This window comes from Sebastes fasciatus, chromosome 4 (genome assembly GCF_043250625.1).
Source record: "Sebastes fasciatus isolate fSebFas1 chromosome 4, fSebFas1.pri, whole genome shotgun sequence".
In the NCBI taxonomy this organism is placed as follows: Eukaryota; Metazoa; Chordata; class Actinopteri; order Perciformes; family Sebastidae; genus Sebastes; species Sebastes fasciatus.
In genome coordinates, this window is record NC_133798.1 from 6027849 (window position 1) to 6047028 (window position 19180).

At 40.8% G+C, this 19180-nt stretch overlaps 1 protein-coding gene and 2 long non-coding RNA genes across 12 annotated transcripts in view; 2 read left to right on the forward strand and 1 right to left on the reverse strand.

The window, feature by feature from the left end:
* Positions 1-19180, reverse strand: part of LOC141765594 (uncharacterized) — a 371017-nt gene that overhangs the window by 103023 nt on the left and 248814 nt on the right. The gene's annotated exons all lie outside the window — the stretch shown is intronic.
* Positions 719-19180, forward strand: part of LOC141765593 (uncharacterized) — a 101023-nt gene continuing 82561 nt past the window's right edge. The window contains exon 1 of the long non-coding RNA XR_012593535.1: positions 719-1026. This is a non-coding gene — a long non-coding RNA (uncharacterized LOC141765593). The remainder of the gene's footprint in view (positions 1027-19180) is intronic.
* ndrg4 (NDRG family member 4) overlaps positions 18208-19180 on the forward strand; it is a 73835-nt gene continuing 72862 nt past the window's right edge. For 2 of the 10 annotated variants that reach the window (XM_074631653.1, XM_074631654.1), the window contains exon 1: positions 18208-18482. The gene's annotated coding sequence lies outside the window, so the exon portion shown is untranslated. The remainder of the gene's footprint in view (positions 18483-19180) is intronic. The other 8 variants (XM_074631657.1, XM_074631658.1, XM_074631656.1 and 5 more) reach the window with 6 other exon arrangements.

Consider the following 19180-nt stretch of genomic DNA (forward strand, 5'->3'; position numbering starts at 1 on the left):
AATCTAATTTTAGGATAACTCATAGAATAAAGAACACACCACCATATGCATAACATCTGAGTAAAAAAAATAAAAAAAATTTATCCTATCAGAACAGCACTACTTCTTAAGGACACATACACTGAATCTTTGCCCATTAAATAAAGTATTGACTGAGTTAATATTTGCAGCGATAAAAATCAATAGTGTTTTTGAGAATCGATACAGTATCACAAAACATAATATCACGATACTCTATATTTTCGAAATTTCCTCACACCCCTATTCTTTATGCTACTAAAAGACTTCAGAACTGGGTTCATTTTAAATATATATCAAGTTTTGAAATACTAATACAACTAGAGAGTACCTGCTGCAGAGTGGAATGTTACTTCACAATATATGTACATTTCTGACTTAAGGCATTGACGCTATAAACGTTACCATGTTTATTTTCTGCTCTTACATTGTGTTTGTATTCTACATTTTGTCAGTTATTGTGTAACACTTTGTGATGTCTGATCCACAAAGTTGCTATATCATAATATATATATCATGGTAATGTTGATAATCATCAGACCTCTGCTAAAGCTGACTCCTGCTTGTTATTGATATTTGATATGAGTTTAATGACTCACTTGTGTGTAGCTGCCTTTTTAGTTGTGATTTACAGTAATTACTACTGCATCACAAGTGGAATAATGAGGCAAAAAGACAGTTTGATATAATTTAGATATACACACGTAGGCAAAGTTGTTGGTACCCTTCCGTTAAAGAAAGAAAAAACCCCAATGGTCACTGAAATAACTTGAAACTGACAAAAGTAATAATAAATAAAAATTCGCTGAAAATTAACTAATGAAAATCAGACATTGTTTTTGAATTGTGGTTCAACAGAATCATTTTAAAAAAAACAACTAATGAAACTGGCCTGGACAAAAATGATGGTACCCCTAGAAAAGATGTAAAATAATGTGACCATAGGGACATGTTAAACTAAGGTGTGTCCTGTAAATAGCATCACAGGTATCTTCAAACTTGTAATCAGTCAGTCTGCCTATTTAAAGGGTGAAAAGTAGTCACTGTGCTGTTTGGTATAATGGTGTGTACCACACTGAACACGGACCACAGAAAGCTAAGGAGAGAGTTGTCTCGGGAGGTTAGAAGGACAATTATAGACCTTCATGTTAAAGGTAAAGGCTATAAGACCATCTCCAAGCAGCCTGATGTTCCTGTGACTACAGCTGCACATATTATTCAGAAGTTTAAGATCCATGGGACTGTAGCCAACCTCCCTGGACGTGGCCGCAAGAGGAAAATTGATGACAAATCGAAGAGACGGATAATACGAATGGTAACCAAAGAGCCCAGAACAACTTCCAAAGAGATTAGAGGTGAACTCCAAGGTCAAGGTACATCAGTGTCAGATCGCACCATCCGTCACTGTTTGAGCCAAAGTGGACTTAATGGAAGACAACCGAGGAGGACACCAAATCATAAAAAAGCGAGACTGGAATTTGCCAAAATGCATATTGACAAGCCACAAAGCTTCTGGGAGAATGTCCTTTGGACAGATGAGACAAAACTGGAGCTTTTTGGCAAGTCACATCAGCTCTATGTTCACAGACGCAAAAATGAAGCATCCAAAGAAAAGAACACTGTACCTAATGTGAAACATGGAGGAGGCTCGGTTATGTTATGGGGCTGCTTTGTTGCATCTGGCACAGGGTGTCTTGAATCTGTGCAGGGTGCAATGAAATCTGAACACAATCAAGGCATTCTGGAGCGAAATGTGCTGCCCAGTGTCAGAAAGCTTGGTCTCAGTTGCAGGTCATGGGTCCTCAAACAGGATAATGACCCAAAACACAGCTAAAAACACCCAAGAATGGCTAAGAACAAAACATTGGACTATTCTGAAGTGGCCTTCTATGAGCCCTGATCTAAATCCTAAAGCCACCCTTCAAACCTGAGACAGCTGGAGCAGTTTGCTCACGAGGAGTGGGTCAAAATACCTGTCGACAGGTGCAGAAGTCTCATTGAGAGTTACAGAAATCACTCGATTGCAGTGATTGCCTCGAAAGGTTGTACAACTAAATATTAAGTTAAGGGTACCATCATTTTTGTCCAGGCCAGTTTCATTAGTTTGTTTTTTAAAATGATTCTGTTGAACCACAATTCAAAAACAATATCTGATTTTCATTAGTTAATTTTCAGTGAATTTTTATTTATTATTACTTTTGTCAGTTTCAAGTTATTTCAGAGACCATTGTGGGTTTTTCTTTCTTTAACGGAAAGGTACCAACAATTTTGCCTACGTGTGTACAGAGTGCCAAGAGGAAAACTACTTTAACAAAGAGGAACAGTTAATCCTGAACAACACTGACTGACGGACACTTATGTAACTAACAAACAAGATAACCCATGATCTCCACCATATTGGTATTTCCTGACTGTATTATTGTAAGGTGTTAATGGTATTTTGTCCACGCCCTCTCTGTCTATGTGTGAGTGTGTTGGCCTTTAGCTGCTTCTATCACTAGCTTGCTATCCCTGCAGTGGCGCTGCTTGTTATCCAGAGGTGACATTCAGACACCTCAGCCTGTGTGTGTTTGTTTTAGAATGAACTCCACCTCAAGGCTTTTCTGCATTAATTGATACTTTGACTTTTAATACTTAACTACATTTTGCCACTGTGTTAAATTTTATTATGGTATAATTTATCTTTGTAAATATAAATTTAAAAAAAATAGTCCACCTCAGTGAAAATTGGGACTGGTTCAATATTTGTTGTTTTTGTCCCAAGGTCGGATCCATGAGTGGGGGGTAGTGGTATGCATTGCTGTCTACCACAGTGTCATTCTTGATACTACCAATTGAGGCTGCCTGTGTTGATGTTTAATTCACCCAACACAGGCAGCATCCCAGGGAAACCCTGGTTGTTGTTGTTGGTGGGAATATTCACAGATAACCAGTAGGCTGCTATTATCATTGTCAAATATGGATTTGTGTGGAAAAGGCATTAGCGTACCAAAGCATGTGATGGTGGCCCAGTCCTAGCTGCCCGCTGGAGTGTTAAATATGAGATGATGGACCAGCGAGTTAGAAGGTAGGTCACTGGTGATGAAAATATTGACCTTGCCTCAGGGCTGTGACTATTGATCCTGGTATAGAATTGTCCTGACAGAGGGAGGCATACGCAAAAACATAATGCTCCTTTGAATCTTCATGTTTTTCACTTGTAATATATTGTCCGAGGTCTTAATTTTCAAAACAAAAATAAGTGATGAATCTTGATTTTGTTTTTGAGGTTAACCCATGAAAACCAAAGTCTCTGCGTCAAGTCAGTGTTTACGACGGGTGGCCAACAGATCCACTTCCGCTTCCACCTCGGGGACCAAATCCGCTTCACCACCTCTGGGTGAAGTCTCCACTCGTCCGACAGAGGTCCGCCCCTCGACATGAGGTCGGCACCCCTGTACTCTAGTCCCGGAATTTGTTGAGCCATCAGAGACAACAGGGGCTGTGAGGTCCACAACCACAGGTTCTCCACTGTTGAAGTGGACCAAACTCTGCCGTGTCTGTTGATATAAGCCACCGTTGTGCGGTTGTCGGCCCTCACCAGCATGTGCTTTCCCCTGTATCAGGGGCCTGAAGTGCAGGAGGACCAAGACCACTGCCTGGAGCTCGAGGAGGTTGACGTGTCGGTCCTCCACCGGAGGCCACACTCTACATACCGCTCTACCTTGGCAAGTCCTTGGAGCCGATCCCAACTCACATTGGGCGAAGGCGGGGTTCACCCTGGACAGGTCTCCAGACTATCACAGGACTGACACATAGAGACAGACAACCATTCACACTCACATTCACACCTACTGGACGTTTAGAGTCAACAATGAACATAACCTGCATGTCTTTGGACTGTGGGAGGAAACCGGAGAACCCGGAGAAAACCCACGCTAACACGGTGAGAACATACAAACTCCACACAGACGGGCCCCGAGCCGGGTTTGAACCTCTTGCTGTGAAGCGACAGTGCTAACCACTGCACTAATAAAACCATTCCCTCTCAAAAATATTAGTTGACTGGGGCATCAACAAAACATCGTTTTTTTCCTCTTTGTTTACAAGACAACGCTACAGTACAGGTATTTTAGTCCAATACTGTAAAGGGCATATCTTAAAATAATATACCTGCTGACAGTTTCTATCCAGACAGTTCTATAAACAAGCAGTAACAGCAGTGATATTTAATAAAATCCTTCTTTACCTATTTAAATGACCTGGGGCTATATTTTGGTCAACACCCAAAGGCCGGTCGGCTGGCCTCCTGTCATAAAACCGCCTGAGGAAATGAATCAAAGCTCTACAGCTTAGCACTCGACCTGGATCATCACAGCAACACTCCTCGGGATTACACGGAAGTCCCATCAGTCATAAAATGAAGGATGCATTCACAATGAGTTTAGCCCCGACATCGTGACCATTGAGGTAAAATCTCACAGTCTCACCCACGGGGGTAGGATTTTATGGTGAGAAATCTAAACAGCACAAACTGTGTTTGTAGGTTGATCTAACCATTACTGTCTTGCTTGCCGTCTCTGTAGGCAGATCTATTACAGGTCTTTCATTACTTCTGTCTGTGGGTCCTGGTGGGCAGTCTCAGCCAAAGGTTTAGCTGAAGCAAAGGGCAGACTGAGGGCACACGTCCAGGAAGCTGACATACAAGACACTAATGCTGCCTCTGGCCTCTGTCTACTCTAAGGGCCTCTGACATTTGGTATTTGTTGGGAAACCATTTGTGTACATGATAAAATGCTGAGAGGAGCCCGAGGCATATTCTCTCTCCTCTCTCTCTCTCTCTCTCTCTCTCTCTGTTTGCCTCTCATTTTCTACATAGAAGTACCTAAATTGTAATGACATTTCTATTCTATTCTGTTTCACTTCATTCACATTTTAGCCCCGTATCTCTGAGTTAGCCTTACAACTATAATTTCACCACTCTCTCTCTCACTGTGGAGACATTGTGCAGCCAGCGTTTCTGTTGAGAGCAGGGCCACCAGTACACCATACTATGAAATTAACTTTTAGCTATTGAATTGAATTACAATAATATGAAGTCATTTTACAAGGTTCCACATGACTAATAAGTTTAAGTTAACTTCTGCACTTTTATGGTCGTCTGTTGTTCAAATGAATAAACTTGGTGATTCCCACTGAAGCCACCTATTGATTTATGGTTCTCGCGGTGAAGAGCTTCCATGTGCAAAGAAAGACACTGGCCACAGGCCAATGGGCTCTGTGTTTTCTTGGCTTGTTAAGAAGAAAAAGTCAGTTTGAGTGTGTCTGTTAGTCAGAGGAGTTTTTGCCAACATGAAGCAACAGGATACTGTACTTACCATAAAAAAACATCAACTTAATAGAATCCAGTCCCTGAGGAACAGCAATAGGCTGTGCAGTCATTCTAGTGTAGTAGTGTCTGGTTAAAGTTGCAAGTTACATAACATCCTGGGACCATGGCTGGGCAAGTTACTTGAAAAATACAAGTTTATTAATTACTCAACAGCAAGTATTTGTTTCAGTACTGTCTTTCAGTACTACTTCAAAGATTCCTTCCAGCAACCACAAAACCTCCACACCCACAAGTCTCAGTTACTGTATTTAACATGTACACACTGAAAATGAGTATTCAGTGAGCATCAACAGACAACTTAGCCCAACAGTTTCCACAGAGTTTCCACACCCTCCAACTCTGAACAAACCAAGGTGATATCTGAATCTTAGACCACCAGTGACGAGCTTGCTAGGGAGACACAACATCTAAATATCAACACATTCTCACTCCCAATACCGACGCTTGGTCAGTGCCTCTGTGCTTCAAACTATGACGCTGTACGTGTCAGGGACCGCATGTCAGTTTCTGCTCGTTAAATAAATAGTATCTTTTCAAAACAAGGCAAAAGTGAGCATGGCTCACATACTCCCGCTCACCGCTTGACCCCTTTAGGAACTAATGGAATAAGTCTATTGAGCACAATGTAACTTGTTACATCTTCAAGTCCAGGGTGGCCAAAATGTTTGAAAAATCCTGGACTTCTAACCCCCAAAAGGCACAACTACACTACACTGTCAACCATCATACCAAACTTGAAGTTCCTAAGTTAAATACTTTCCGAGTTCTGCTCCGAAAACGAAATTGAAGTAAAAAAAATCAGTTTTTGGCCAAAATTTCAAAAATGTTGGGCACCCTTGACTTCAAACCCCCAAAAGGCACAACTAGACCACACTGTCAACCACCATACCAAATTTGAAGGTCCTAAGTTAAATACTTTCCGAGTTCTGCTCCAGAAACGAAAGTGTGTCACGCGAACGGAAAGAAAGAAGGATGGACACGCGGAGCGCTACATACCCCCGACTACGTTGTCGCGGGGGAATAATACACTTCTGTGTTCACAGGAAATGTACAGTTTACGCTCATTACATGCATACAGTATCTTTTCAAAAATAAAATTCCAAAGTAGGTTTATTTAGTTTTTAGGGTTACTCATGCAACAAAAGTACTTGGTTAGGCTTAGGAAAGATCATGGTTTGGGTTAAAATAGGTACATTTCCTACGTAACTGTCATTAGTAAAGTCTGGAAGTAACAAAAGTTAGGTAAAATAAGTTGTCTATTACTTATCAAAACTGAGATTGAAGAAGTTCTCAGCACAAAGGGCCCCGGATATGGTGACCGTTTTATAAAAGAATAACTTTTTTTAATCATATTTGCTCCATTTCTACCCACTGCAGCTTTAAGTTTCATAACCATAATAAGCTGCATATGTGAGTTCATAATCAACGAATCAGTGTTTTTTTTGCATTCGTGTGTTCTGCAAGATGTCTGGAAATTATGAAAAACAGAGGGGGAAGTGATCAAAAAGCTTGATTTCCCCAGCAGTACAAAACCAAAATATACTCAATTTACAATGATAGACAAAATGTCATTCTGGTCAGGATGACATGTAAAGGGTAAAACATCTTTCTCTCCTGCTGTGCTGTTTTCTCCTCTCCTGTTTTTAATCAACCTCCCTTATCTTATCTCTTAAATCCTCTATTATTTTCTCTTCTCTCTCTAAAGGGCCCCGCCCTTCCGCCCCTTGTGCTCATGCCCCAGAAGAGAGGGGATGAGTGCAGGAGGAGAAGAAAATAGAGAAAGAGAAGAGGGCTTAGAGATGGGAACAAAGACAGAGGGAGAGGGACTGAATGTCACGAAATATGACAAAATAAGGAGAGGAAAGAAAGAAAAGAGAGAGGGAGCGACGGAGGCGAGCACTGCAGCAGCCAGCCACATCTTGGCGATGAGGTGTGAGGATTAGCTGTATCTGAAGCAACGCCCCCGCTATGCTCTCCAAATGAGTATTATCTCCCCCTCAACCCCCCCCCAAAGCCCTGTGTTGGCACAAGAGCAACAGCTCATACAATGCCATGTTGTCAGGGCCAGGAGGAGGAGGAGGAGGGAGTCCAACACGCTGTAGGCCTTGCTTCATTATCTGTAGCAGGTGGCAGGCAGCCGGCAGGAAAAAATAGGCAGCTATTTGGTAGCTGGTGATATGTGTGTCTGACTATGCAATGGTGATGCATGTATTGAGACAGGGTTGTATGACTGCATGGAAGTGAAATGACTGAGAGGCTGATGTGCTGCTCACGGATGGTTTGTAAGAAGTGAGATAACAAACATTGTTGTTGTTCTGCTCATCATTTGTATTGATATACATGTTACCGATTCATATCTTTGTCTATGGCTATTAAAGCTGCACTAAGCAATATTTTTGTATTAACAATGGGAAAAATATATAATGTGAAAAGGGTCACTAAAAGTGATGAATCAACACATTCTCACTCCCAATTCATCAAGTACCACTACTTGGTCTGAGTCCCATCGGAGACCCGACGCACAAGGTACCCCTCCTACGTTATTTTTGGACATGCCAGGGACGGCGTGTCAATATTCGCTCGTTACTTACCAGCGGAGACTGGTGACTCAAAAAATTGGGGAGGACAAGAGGAAAAACCAACCCACGGTGTCATATTATTACATTTAGTTATTACCTCTGCCAAGGCCAAAGGCCTAGGAAGGAGGTCATGTTTTCACCGGCGTTGGTTTGTTGGTTTGTTGGTTTGTTGGTTTGTTGGTTTGTTGGTTTATTGGTTTGTTTGTTGGTTTGTCCGTTTGCAGGATTACTCCAAAAGTCTGTGATGGATTTGAATGAAATTCGTTGGAGGGGTGGGGTGTGGCACAATGAAGAATCCATTCGATTTTGGTGGCGATCCGGATCATGATCCGGATTCAGGAATATTTTTAAGAATTCCGATCAGCCTGAGCATTAAAACCACAGGGTATAACACATGCGCAGTGTAGCTGATGCGTTGATGACACATGACCCTGTCTCTTTCCTTCAGAGAGAGAAACAGAGAGAGAGCGGGGGGTGGGGGGGGGGGGCAACTGTAGATTCTGCGTTTTTTCACATAAAATGTTGTTTCTGTCCAGTTTGAATGAAGTGTTTTATGCTGCGTACAGCTGATCTCAACATGAACAAAAATACACGTGGATGATGGCGCAAGCTGAACGGAGAGGGGGGCGGAGGTCTGCGCTCTCCAAGTGTGATTTTAGTTTCTCGTATTTTGCATTTACACCTACATTTTATGTATACATATACTGTATGATCTCAGTGATATATGTGCTCTCATGCTCCTAATTTTAGCATTTTCTGTAAATCTTTTAATCTGGAAAGAACTTTGTGCTTAAGTTTGACAAGTGTTATATAAATTATTTTTACTACACTAGTTGCCTAGGTTACTTATCTCTACTTTCTCATGTTAAACGAAAAACTAAGCAGTAAAACAATGGCTTATAAGATTTCTTAAAAACAATAACTGCAGCCTCAGGGTGGGAATAAACTTTGTGTGTGTAATGTGTCACTAGAAGCCTGTCTGTAAACTGCTGCCCGCACAGCATTGCGTTGCCCACAAAGGATCCAGAGCAGCACGTCGGGCCGCCGCACGTCTCCGTAGCTCCGCTGTGGGTCCAGCCCGGACAGCTGACGGCGAGGCCCGAGCAGCAAGCCGCGAGCGGATCTCTCTCCGTCCACTCCCAGGCGGAGTCCGACTCCTGCATCAAGGTAGGACCAGGACATTCCGTCCTCCTCTAACCCCCACGATGCCCACAACCACTTCACACACACACACAGGCTGCCCTTTCCCCTCTGCCCTGCAGGTGTAACTGTTGAGGCAGTTTAATTAGACTGCCTCTGTGGACCAGCCTCCACTGATACTGATACTGACACTGATAAGTATAGGGAGGATGTACTAAATTAATAATTGTATAATCAGCCTGATCAAAACACTTCGGCTACTTGCCGGCACCAGCTATTATGTTTACATTGGGTCTGCTCACAGAAATCAAATGCTCGCCCACAGATTTATGTCTGCCACCGGGTCTGCTTCAAACACTTTACAATAACACATCATGATTTGATTTGATTTGATACAAAAATCCACAATGATGACGACCTTGTTTTATTGTTAAAAGCTCCAGAAATGCCAGAAAGCTGAACCTTGAGTTGGGATTGTTTTGTCAAACTACTATTTCCAAGGTCAGTGAATTCGTAACAGGCACTGACCTCACATTCAGTCAATAGATCCATCTTCATCACAACAACATCACAAACTCCATATGCTCATGAAGTAGGCTCGAATTGTTCGGTCTAAATGCTGTATCTAGCAAGAATACACATCCAGGGATAACATTGAATAACTATTTTTTTTACTTTTTTGACCTGATAATGGTCTCACATGGCATCATATATCAAACACCACCACAAAATGTTGCTTATTATCAGTATGGATTTCATCTTTAAGGGACTGTTTGTAACTTCTTACACGTCTAAATCATTGCGGGTCGGTGTCCCATTCGCGCTTGCGTGTGGCTATACGCTGTTCAGACTCAGACTCCAACACGGAAGCACCAAAACCGCAAAGTTATATCTAGTGAAGCCCGTCTTGCAAAACAGTGTCAACTCTTTCTGCTTCAGCCTCCCGACCACAGTCAGAAGACACAGAGGAGACCGTAGCTTTGGTCTACAGGGCCGGAGTCGATGCTGTACTCTCTCGCTCCTACTCTCACGTGCATGCGTGCGCACACTACACACTGCAGAATATGAATATATATATAATATATATAATATATAATATATAATATATATGAACTGAATATCTAGTGAATGTACTTTGGACGTTTGTGCAGAAATAACTGCTGCAGCTCCTCCAGACCAACAGAGGTTTCCCGTGTCTTGTGAAGTGACGGGGCTCCGGAGCGAGAAACGTTATCGTCTCCGACCAAAACTCTGGTGTCTCCCCTGTTCCCTCCGACCGCGGGCGGGGCGCTGAAGCAGGAAAACATAGGATCAGCATGGATTCATATATATATATATATATATATATTATTATAATATTATATTATAATATATATATATATATATATATATATTATAATATAGATTAATAAACCCTATGAATTAAACCATGAGTCTGTTCATCATCATCATCATCATCATCACAGCAGCATGAAGAAGCAGTTCATCCACTTTTCAACAATCGTTGCCTGCAAGGGCACCCTGGGGTGAGCCCAGGTGGCACACTGAGGGTTTAGCAAAGATTCATCAATTCAATATTACACAAAGTAATGGCATTCAATTGATTAGAGTTCAATTTGTTTCTCAGAAGTAGACCGTTTAGACCAGGTGGATTTTTATATGACATTTGGAAACAATCAATGGTTTGAAGTAGCTCAGAATTGTTATAATGCAGATGACAATCAGACTGTTAACAAATACAACCCCACTATTTGGTCTCGTTGGTGACAGAGGTTTAGAAAGACATTACGTAATAACATATGAGGTAACATACTGAAGTGGTGCAGGATAGCTTTACTGTGCGTACAGCTCCATGACTAAGTGCAGGACATTCGTCATAGCTCATAGCAGCATCAGACTTTTACCTCACTTCGTCTCTCATCTCTCCATGTGCCTCGAATCTGTGGTCAATCCATTAATCCATTCAATAATTTGTCACCATTGAGCTCCTACAGCTCCCATGAGTGTGACCCACATGTTTACACGTATGGACTGCGCCTCAGGTCCCTCACTACGTAAAGGAACTTTAGACAAAATGGAGGGAAAAAGTGATCACAATGGTCAACAGCTTCACAGTTGTTTACGATACAACTTTAACCAGCCAAAAGGACTTAAATAGGAACAATGATGTTGGGCACAGTTGAACAGTTTTTGCGGGAAATTAACTACTTTGTCATGCGCCAGTGGCACTGCCATAAAAAAAATTGCCTAATTGGAGGTGTTAATGACATATTCAACACTTAAAGCTGCAGTGGGTAGATATGTTTTCCAAAATAAGATCCCTTGGGGTCCACCAGAAGAGGGAGGGACTTAGATTACTACAGTTTCAATGTCTAGACATCTGTAGAATATGTCACAGACAGTGAAGGTGATCTATTGACTGTATATTAACATCATATCAGTAACATTACTCCAGTTTCAATGTCTGAATCTGTAAAAAATGTTACAGAGATGAAAAAAAGTACACAAGTATACTTCCTGCTTTCATTTCAAAATAAAAGCCCTCCAGCGTTTTTTTCTGTGGACAGAATTCCTTCATCTGTTAACATGAGGCTTTTATTCTGAAATATGTGTCGGACAGTGTTGTAGAACATGCAGTGACTTGCAGAGCTCCATGAATGAATATAGTAAGGGGTTTTAATTGTTGATTATTATTATTTACATATTACCACACTTTTCTTAACCTTTCTCTGTCTAAAATAAATATAAATGACATTTATAATGAAATAAAATGGCCATTATGAAAGGCAAACTCTATGTAGAAAGAAAGGGCTGGCAGCAGCAGCTGCTGCAGCAGAAACGCAGCTGGTGTGAACACCCGACGCGTCAGTCACGCAGCCGCCACACTCTCCTGACGTTCCCAGTGTGGACACGGCATCAGGCTCTGTATTTCAAATCAGTGGAGTACTCTTTTAATGATAAACCGTATCATCCCTCTAAGACCATATATATTATTATAATTGTTTTATGTTGTGGGGCATCCAATGCCATCTCCCCATGTCTGTTCTATGGATGACAAGTAAATATCTGGTTCTGTCTGTAGGTTGCCACATTTTACAGTACTTAGTACAAGCCACTCACTCACTCGCTCCTTCCCTCACTCGCTCATTCCATCACCCAGTACCGTATCTCTGTGTTACACACAAACACACACTCACACTTACAGAAAGCTACAGAGGCCAATTTACAGCATAACAGGCCAATGAGTCATGATAATAATAGCAGCAGCTCAGTCCTCCCAGGGGTCAGTCTGTCTGTCTGTTGGCAGTAGACATGCTCCCCCCGTGGCATTAGTGGACAAAGTGAGTGCTTTTTAGACCGGATCAATGGGAATGGACATTGGGGACAGACATGCCGGGGGGATGGCTTTGTGACTGGCCCAAACTGAGTTTTAAATCCTTCATAGCTTCATAGTGTATTTCTGTGTGCGTAGGGTTTACTTTTTTAAAGAACAGATATAAATGTCATGATTTGTTGATGGGTGAGGGTCTGAGTCCAGGGAGGGCTGCCTAAGCCGTGTGGTTGAGCTTTGGATCTTATATACAAGTATATATATGTATATATATATATATATATATGTGGTAGTATGTTAATGATATTTTAATTCACATTACATAACTGTCACATTGAATCACTCTGGATGACTCCACAGTGACTGCAGTGGAAAAAAAGTGGCCTCAGTTAGTTGTGTGGTTGAAGCAGCCTATGAGGGAATGACCATGTCTATTGCCAGCCAGTGAGGAGACAATTCATAGACTTTGATCTAAAAGCTTGTGACATGTGTCAACAGATATCAAATGATTCCACATGACACAAACATGTCAGAAAAAGCTGCTCCCGGTTGTCAGAGGGTTTATGAAGCGAGCTCATCTCTCGTCCTTCAGACTTCCATTTTCCTCCATGGGGAAAGTTGTCACGTATATTGCATGTCATTAGGTAGGTAGGTAGGTAATCACTTTTTTCTCTGAAAATGATTTCATAATTTATGCGTTCAGCTTACATTGTAGTCTAAAACTATTTGCAGTAAACTGATGTGGTGTCAGTTTTTTTCTCCAGGCCATTCTTGCAGGAAGCCTAGTTGTTGACGGACACATTGGGAGATTGCAGAGATTGAGCCTGTGGCTGTCTAGTTACTGAACAGTAACAGTCTACAGCGTCACTGTAAGGGGGCCTAATGGTTGGTTGCTACAGTCTTAACTGAGATGAATGTATGACATAGCCTCATTTACTGAGGAAGTTTGCAATGACCAATATTATTTTAGGAAAGTTAGAATTAATTTGCATATTATGTAAAACAAAAATAGACAGAGCTCATAAGGAAATCAGTGCCTGCTACGTCTGTGTTCATCTCCTTCATTCCCCATAAACAGCAGTATCTTATTTGTCATTGCTCACAGTATGTGTTTAATTTAAACTGTGTGATCACTAATGTAACACCATTCACCACTATCACTAAATGTATAATGTATTGACGGACTGTACACACTATGTTCACCCATTCACTCTGTATCTTTTATATCTCTATTATTGTCTTTAGAATTTTTGTATACCTTTACCTCTCCTGTGATTCACTCTGTTTGCTGATGTTGCTGCTTTGACACCTGAATTTCCCTCCGGGGATTAATAAAGGTCCATCTTATCTTATCTTATCTTATCTTATAAACCCTGGAATTCACTTAAAATCATAGATTGATGATACTTGACAGTGGAGGGAGAACTAAGAATAAAAAAAAAATCTTTAAAATGGTAAAGTTGCTCATTTCAAGACCAAGAATCTCATTGCTATGGAGGACGGAACCTGCCAAAATAAAAATTAAATGAATAAATAATTAAATTACTCAATAAATAAATAGATATAAAGTTAAAAGTAGCAAAACAAATATTAAATAAAATAAAATAAATGTAGTCATTAGTTAATTGATAAATGTATGATATGATATAAATGTAAAGAAAAGAATAGAGAGATAAATAAGTTTGGGGAAATAAATAAGGGGTGAAACGCTAAGGGAAAATCATGCAGAAATAAATAAATAAATAAACAAATGCTCAAACACATAAATAGATACATACATTTAAAAATAAATATAAAATAAATGGCAATAATAATAATAATAATACAAAAATGCAAAAATAAATACATGAATTAAAATAAATACATAAATAAATAAAAGTGGAAATGTAACAGAAGAGTAAATAAATAAGGGAATTAATGCAAAGGTTAATAAATAAAAAAGCAAATTAAAACAGAAATATCTATTTATGTCACATTTTATCAGTTAATTATTGAATACATTTATTTTTAAAATTTTGCTACCTTTAATGGCATTTATTTATTTATTTATTTATTGAGTCATTTATTCATTTATTTTTTATTTTGGCAGGTTCCGTCCTCCAGTTTCAAGGTGATTCCATGTAATTATTGCACAAAATGCTCTCAATGTGTGACAATGTAAAATGCATGTTGTGTGACACAGATATGCCTTAAACAATTCTATCCGAATCATATTAAATGTTCCATAACATGGTACAGCATATGCTTATCTAATTGTGGGTTGAGTCATACATCTATTTAAATCTAATACATTTAAATTAGATTTGATGCTGGAGTGGTTGTTAAGTTAGAGATAGCAGAGTGTTTTGGCAAGCTCTCCATCAGTTTGAAGCTGCTGTCTAGTCAGTCAGACTGTAAGTAGGTCACACTGTCCATGAGAAAATGTAACAAGTACAGGGCAGGGAAAGGGAGGGGAAGGATGGTGGGATAGATGAACGGATGGATGGATGGATGGATGGCTCCATTGAAACAAATACAGGACTGAGTTTCCCAATTCTGAATAATTAATTAAATTTAATTCCGAAAAACTTTATCAGGATGGCAAACATAACAGAATCAACCACCAATCATGTGTTCTTTTTGTATGTCGATTTGACAAGTAATAAGAAAAAGTAAATTCAATTTGATTCTATTTATAAGCTACCGTACGTAGGGATAAAAAGCTTATTCTTTGTTACTTCGTTACATCATGAGCCAGCTGGTTCACTATATAATTGGCTCTTTTCATTTGCAATATGGAATACATTAACATCACTGAAATTCATGACCAGCCACTCTTGGATGAAATACAAACAAAACGAGATATGATTCTGGCCAAAAAAGAGAGCTTGTGCCAAAGTAAATTGGCAAACAAATTGTGACAATTAGTGATCTGGGGATGGGAGGTAAGTGAGGAAAAGTAAACATGGGGAGAAAAATTGGAGGAGGAAATACAGGTGTAGCCTGATTATCAGACTAAAGTGCTCTTTTGTTTTAAACCTGGTACTAAGTTTGACATGGCGTCGTGTTTGGGGGAGGATTTGATTTGTGCAAATAAACATTAGTGAACTATAGTGACTGCTGCAGTGGTTAGTGCTGTCGCCTCACAGCAAGACGGTTCCAGGTTTGAATCCGGCTTAGGGTCCTTCTGTGTGGAGTTTGCATGTTTTCCCCTTGTTAGCGTGGGTTTTCTCCGGTTTCCTCCCACAATCCAACCCCGACTCTGAATGGGATAAGCGGTTACAGATAATGGATGGATGAACTATAGCGACTCATTTTCAGTCGACTCAATGTTACATTTAACAAGTTTACAGAGAGATTCATTCCCATTAAAATTGCTCACTGGGGATGTGCAAGACAAGTTTATTAATTTCCTTACAGCAGCTCCTTTATTAAACACAACAACCAAGTTCACCTCGACCGCTTCACGCTTGTTCCTGTCAAGCGTTTTAATGATCTCAGCTGGTGAGCAGCTTTCTAGTTAGGTCAGTGTGTAAATAAGCACCTGCACTTTGTCCAGCGATTGACCTGACTTTGTGACAAGCAGCCCTTTTTTGTTTGGATCTGTAATCCTGGAGACAATGGTCATGCAAAAGAGAAATCCCAGAGACTACAGTAACAACCAGTGCTCACTCCCAAACTCGTCAAATACCGACGCTTGGTCAGAGGCTCTCTGTGCCATGCACCTTTTAGCATCTGTGTGAGACGCACATTACTTTCAACAAACTCCAATTTGACACGTCCAAAACTGACGCTAGAGGGGTACCTACTGTAGAGCGTCATAGTTTGAACCGTAAGGAAACTGACCAAGCGGTGGTATTTGATGAGTTGGGAGTGAGAATGTGTTGACAGTAATAATCTCCTCTGCATATATGTTACCAAACCTGGAAATGACTAAACTTCATGGCCCACCACTGCATCAGTTTTTCCACAAATCACTATGGAGCCTCACATTTGCATTAAGATACACATTTTCAACTTTGGGAAAATGTGGAAACTGCCTTTCACTGGACCAACCCAGACATATTTAAAATGAGCTGAGCTGTAAACTGTGATTCACGGGGCTGAAACCAGGCTAGAACAGGTGGTAGTCACAGAATCTCCTCTGATTCCTAAAGACATTAAGGCTTTGGCAAAAACTCCGGTCAACGGCAATGTAGCGTGCCAAAGCATTGGCAGATAGACTATGGGAGTGGGAGAAACATTTTTATTCACCTATGCATCGCAATTTTTCTTTTTTACGATTTTGAAATTTATCTTTTTATGCCAGAATCAATATATTTGCTTCATTTAAGTCCATCCATTTGAGGAGGTAGAAGGAAGTTACCGCTTTTATTCTTGTAGTCTGAGTAACGTGACGTCATATCCGTTCCGTTTCCTTCAACCAAAACAAACCAGCCGGCCGCGGTGAGCCGAAACGGAAAAGTAGAAAACGTTGGAGGGTCTGCGTGGATACGACCTGCACCCTCACATGTTAAATCCAAAGTGGTAAACACTACACATCCAGTAAAGTATGGAAACACTTTCACACATTGCCATTGCCGTCGTTCTCATCTCCGTGGTCAGATGGGCCGATGCTACAACTGTAGAGCACCCATATACTGACATTTATGTTAAATGCATTCAAACGGCCCCGATGGAGCTGACCATGGATGTATAAAGAGAACGGAGCTGACGGGAGAGCTAGAGACCACCTTGGAGAAGTTAGAGGAAGTATACACGTGGGACTACGTCCGGTTTTCAAAATAAGGTGTTAACAAATGGAAACGTGAGTACAAAATACATATATAGAAATAAGATCGATTGGATTATATTCACCAGAAGTATAAAACATTACACGTCCCTTATAAATTAAAAAGAAAACACCACTAATTTGTGAGAGAAATGTCAGTCATGACAATGACTGATATATTTGACTTCAGGACATCTCTGACTACATACATACTGACAATCAAACATTCTTACTGTATCAATTTAGATATTTTCCAAAGTAAAAGTCCCTAGAAGTGTAGGATTCAACTTTTTCTCATGGTCTAGTGTTAAAAAAGTGAATACAAATCGCAATATCGAATCGCAATACATCGCAACACATGTCAAAAAAGAGGTGGACGAGTTTAGAGCTTTGTAGAAACAACAGAGTTTCAGAGGCCTAAAATATCTCCCCTTATAAACATGTCATATTATATTCAATGTTGTCTCTGCTGAAGTTCTGTTATGGATTGCTGGAGTCAGTCGATCTGCCAGAGCCACATGGATGATGTTGCTATCAGTGATCGGTGTTCCCATCACTTCATGCCCCAGTTGCCCAAACATGGTCAGTTCTTTCGACGGTAGCTTTAACCAGACAACAAAGCTCTTCTGGTTGCCTGCGAACTGTTGTGTTGGTGCCTCTGTGTGTGTGTGTGTGTGTGTGTGTGTGTGTGTGTGTGTGTGTGGGTGTGTGTGGGTGTGAGGCTGTCTGCAAGCTGATATTCGTGTCAGAATTGGATGTTCAGAAGAGGATATATTCTTTCAGATTTGAATGAACTTGTCTGCCAGCTCTAAAAAGTGTGAGTAATTCAAAGTCAAAGCTCAACTCAAAGCTGCAGCATCCTGCTTTCAAGAACAAGATGAACACACATCCACGCAAATCCACTCATCTCTTTTCCAGCCAGACTCAACTCTCTCCTCTACTTGCCCCCTTTCTTCCTCCCCTCCCTTTGTCACTTCTTTCCTCAGCTCACTTCTCAGTGCTGTGATCTTCAGTGTGCTGCATCATTGGTGAAGCCACGTGCTCTCTGTTTATCATCAGCAAGGGGAGGGAGATAGAGACATAGAGATAGAGGAAGACTGCGTCTCTCTCTCTCTCTCTTTCTCTCTCTCACTCTCATTTCGTTTAGTACACCCACAGACACACACACACACACTCGGCGCCGTACACTATTCCAATCCTTAGCAGCCTGAGGGACGCATACACAGACACAGAGAGCAGAATAACAGCTAAACCAGACTGTACCGACTGGAAAAGATCTGAACTCCACCACAGGTACAGTAAAGCTTTATCAGCCTGGAGCATGATTTCTTTAACAGTTTTGTCTGAGAATGTGTGTTAAGTGTTTTTGTACCAAAATCAAGGCTCTAGATTAGAACTCTTAACGAAGCTGACATGAGCAGAATATTTTGACTCTCTTGGAAAGTAGTAAGAGTTAAGCTCCCATATGCTGTAGCTGTTTTGTGTTAGAGGACAATAGGAGGAGGACATTAAAATGGGGACAAGAGTTTTGGCACGATGTGTGAATACTGCTGTTGAGGCTTTCTACTCTATGCTTTACTTCAATCCACACACACACACAGACACCTCCCATCGCCACAGCCTCTGCACTGGAGTGAATAGCCCATTGGCAAGTTGAATTTATTGTCCCAGCAGGAAACAAAGTGCGCCATTTACACTACAGCAGTGCCTATCAACGATCAGAGATTAGTATGAGCTGAAAGGCTGACATTGTATTATACAGTGAAATAATATTTTTTTGGCCAATGTGTTCAAAGTTGCTGCTTCTAGAAAAAAGTCTTTGTGCTGTAAACACCACAAGTCTGAAGGGGCATATAACTGCAGAGAGGAGGGAGCAGTGTGTGCTCAAGAAAATAATGTTTGGTTTGCAGCAGACCGAGTCGAGTGAATGATGAACCTCCAGTAGGAAGCAGTCATAAAAGTTGATTGAATTTGGTGCAGGCTTCAAGTGT